Source organism: Mandrillus leucophaeus, unplaced genomic scaffold (assembly GCF_000951045.1).
Source record: "Mandrillus leucophaeus isolate KB7577 unplaced genomic scaffold, Mleu.le_1.0 Scaffold181, whole genome shotgun sequence".
In the NCBI taxonomy this organism is placed as follows: domain Eukaryota; kingdom Metazoa; phylum Chordata; class Mammalia; order Primates; family Cercopithecidae; genus Mandrillus; species Mandrillus leucophaeus.
In genome coordinates, this window is record NW_012101821.1 from 2102917 (window position 1) to 2107006 (window position 4090).

A 4090-nucleotide genomic window follows, 5' to 3' on the forward strand; every position below is an offset into this window, starting at 1 on the left:
CGTCTTGTGCGGCCAGGGAAAGGGGTGCGAGTCCCCGAGGCGACGCTGGAAGGGTGGGGCGCACCCGCGCGGTCCCCTCCTGTCGCGCTCCTGCGGTTGGCACTGGACACAGGGCGGCTGCGAGACTGCAAGAGTTTCCTCTGTTCTCCAGTTTTTTTCAAAGGCCATGTGTTCCAGCTCCTGAAGACAAGTGGAAGGCCAGCAACTGAAGAGATATTTTGGATTCAAGGTGTGAGGTTACCCTCTCCAGAACTATAGTATGAGTAGAAGTCTGAATCGAATGATACATATTTTTAAAAATTTCATTTGATTCCACTAATATGTGAATTTTATTAAGTGAGTCTACTAATGATACTTTGTATTGGCCATTTGTGGTTTTGCTTCCCAACACTCACTCTTGTTGAAACAGTACCCCAGTTTATTTTGGAAGATCCAACCACTTGATCCCACCCCGCAGCCCATTTGCTTTAGGTGATGTCAGCCGCTGCTCTGACCCCTGGTAGATCCACAGCTCAGGTCTGGCCAGTGGTAGCTTTATGTCCTGGTAGCATGAGTGGGTATGTAACCCAAGTCTGGCCAATCAGAGACAAAACCACCATTCTGGGACTTTTTTTTTTTTCTCTCTCCTTCCCTTGAAGAAGTGGACTCTCTTCCACTGGACTTTGCAAAATGAAGATGTGAGCTTAGAGCTTCTCGTGTTTCCATGAGAAGTCTGAAAATAAAGTTGATTCTCAGGAAGGCAGACCTGGGAGTGGGAGAAAAGTGAAACCCAGATGGAGATTTTCGAGCTTGGAATCGAGCTATGGCTGTAATAAGTTCTATCTCTGGATATTTTCATTCATAAACAAATACATCAACTTTTTTTTTTTTTTTTGAGACAGAGTCTCTCTCTGTCGCCCAGGCTGGGGTGCAGTGGCGCGATCTCAGCTCACTGCAAGCTCTGCTTCTCGGGTTCACACCATTCTCCTGCCTCAGCCTCCGGAGTAGCTGGGACTACAGGCGCCGGCCACTATGCCTGGCTAATTTTTTGTATTTTTGGTAGAGGCAGGGTTTCACCATGTTAGCCAGGATGGTCTCGATCTCTTGACCTCGTGATTCGACCGCCTCTGCCTCCCAAAGTGTTGGGATTACAGGCGTGAGCCACCGCTCCCGGCCACATTCACTTTTGTCTTAAGGCAGCTTGGATTGCATTTTCTGTCCGTTGAAACTGAAAGAGACCCAAATGATGATACAGAAATTAAATATTCTAGTTGTTTATTAACTTTATCAGAGTATTTGGATTCGTAGTGCAAGGCCTTCAGTTAGAACCCAATGTCCTGAAAGAGTTAGTTGGAATTTTTTTTTTTAAAGCCAGAGAGTTATATATCCTTTTTGTTATATGTGATAGAGGGGTTACAGAAGTGACTGAACCAATTGCTTCTCCTGGAAGCCCACAAAAATGTCAGGATGCTAGAATTCTTTGGCCAAGTAACATGTATTAGATTAGTTTTATTTATTTTATTTTTTAGTTGGAGTGTCCCCTGGAAGTCTTGTGCCTTTCAAGAATTTTAAGAACCTACATTTATTTTTCTGTGTACTCCTTACCCGAGAGAGAGCCTACCCTGTCTTTCGAGCAGGCATGCATTCATCATTTTAGTAATCAAAAAAATTATTGCACACCTACTAAATGGCTCTGGGAATACAATAATATTGAAAAAAGAAAAGCAGCACCACTCTGCCCTTCAGTCCCTTATATTGATATAGCAATAGGAGGTCAGGCTCTTCTACAAGATTTCAGAGAATAGACAAGATTCATGAATTCATAAATTCCTAAATGTTTCAGGGAATGTAGGCAGGTTCAGAAATGATATTCACTTTTTCTTTTCTTTTTCTACCTCCTCTGCACAAAAACAAAAAACCAGAAAATATTCTTCTACAAAATAAGATATTTACTGTTCTGGTGACTGTATTTTGGGGTTTTCTTCAGCTAAGTTGGATAGGAGACATAATCAAATTTCTCATTGCTTTTGGGAGAGTTGCTACCTTCACCAGCTACTGCTCCTTCCAACCATCCATCTGGAATTACAAACAGCTTAGGGTCATGCTATCTTTTCCTACGAGATCCTCAAATCTTACAGCTCTGTTAGAGAAGTCCTCATCTGCACACATATGTCGTCTAAGCCAGTGTAATGGAAGATTGATACGTTGCCTATGTTTCCTTTCACTACTGGACTGCGTGCCCAGCAGAGAGGTAAGAAGGGACAGACAGCAGGGCCAACTATTGCCCCCTGTAGTCCTCCCTTCCCATCTTCTATTTCTAACCCAGGGACATTAAGGCCAGCGAACAATTTTCCTCCAGAGATATATTCCTATATAGTCTAACACTGTGGCAGTGCCCTAGTAGAGGTGGAGAAGGCCATCTGGTTCAGGGCCAGACATTTGTGAAGCACTTCAAATAGAGTCAGCTCCAAATGAACTTGTTCTATCTATCTATCTATCTATCTATCTATCTATCTATCTATCTATCTATCTATTTTTTTTGAGATGGAGTCTCACTCTGTTGCCCAGGTTGGAGTGTAGTGGCAAGATCTCGGGTCACTGCAACGTCTGCCTCCCAGGTTGAAGCGATTCTCTTGTCTCAGCCTTCTGAGTAGCTGGGATTACAGGCACATGCCGCCATGTCCAGCTAATTTTTTTGTATTTTAGTAGAGACGGGGTTTCACAGTGTCACCCAGGTTGGTCTTGAACTTCTGAGCTCAGGCAATCCATCCATCTCGGCCTTCCAAAGTGCTAGGATTACAGGAGTAAGCCACGGTGCCCGGCCTGAACTTCTGCAATATTTTTTAATAGGATAAATGGATTATGTTTAGTTTAGCCTTTTGGGATATACTATAGTTTTTGTAACCACTCTTGGCATTTCTGTTATTACTATTTACATAAATCCTGAGAATCTCAAAAAATGGAAGAGGCTCAGACTTCTGCTAAACTCTGAGAAGCCTTGAGACAATATAAAATATTTTTATTAGAATCCCAGCTTCAGACACAAAAGGAAGCATCTGCTGGTCATTAATACCCTATAGAAATCATTAAAAAGGGCCGGGCGCGGTGGCTTGCACCTGTAATCCTAGCATTTTGGGAGGCCGATGTGGGCGGATCACTGGAGGTCAGGAGTTCAAGATGGGTCTGGCCAACGTAGTGAAACCCTGTCTCCAGTAAATACAAAAATTAGCCAGGCACGATGGCAGAGCCTCTAATCCCAGCTACTTGGGGACGGGAGAATCGCTTGAAACCAGGAGACGGTGGTTGCAGTAAGCCAAGATGGTACCACTGCACTCCAGCCTGGGCGGCTGAACTCGACTCCATCTGAAGAAAAAGAAAAGAAAAAAAGGAAAAGCAAAGAAAAAAAAAGAAAAGAAAAGAAAAAAGAAAAAAGAAATCATGAAAACGAAGGAAAAAAAGTAAAACTTGTACTTTTAATATTGAAATCATCCTTGTATTTAGTCACTGATGCCAAAGGCATAGAATAGCAACTTATGGTAATATAGAGATTTAATAACTTATGCTTTATATAAGTTAAAAATTATTTATATCTTTTGATGGTTTTTTTTGTCCTTTTTCTAAATGCTTCTGTGTGGAGGGTGCTGATTATAAAAGACTTTTGGGAAACTAATTTTAATTTCCAGAGTTCTCTGCTATTTTTCAATGTCTAGTTTAAAGCCATGTATTATTCTATTATGACAAATATTAAAAAGTACAGGTATTTATATAGGACATATTAGTATTTCTAACTTGAAACAGCTAATAAACTATAAGATTACAATTTCTTTAAAAATCTTCAGCCTGGACTTTATAGTAATTAATGACACTGTTAAGCTGCTTAAAGGTAATAGGGTGAAGATTTAATAGAAATCGTATTCTGGGTAGGAACTGCTAACTCAGCCCAAGGAAATGTACTCCAACTTTGATTGTCTCAGGAGGTGTCAAAGTGAAAACACATCAAAACCAAAAATCTCAGCAAAATGGTTGGGAGGAAGGAGGAAGGAGATGGCATGCCCCTTTCTGGCTGCCCTAAAGCCACAGAAAGATAAATTTTACCTGCTTCTAAGTGTCC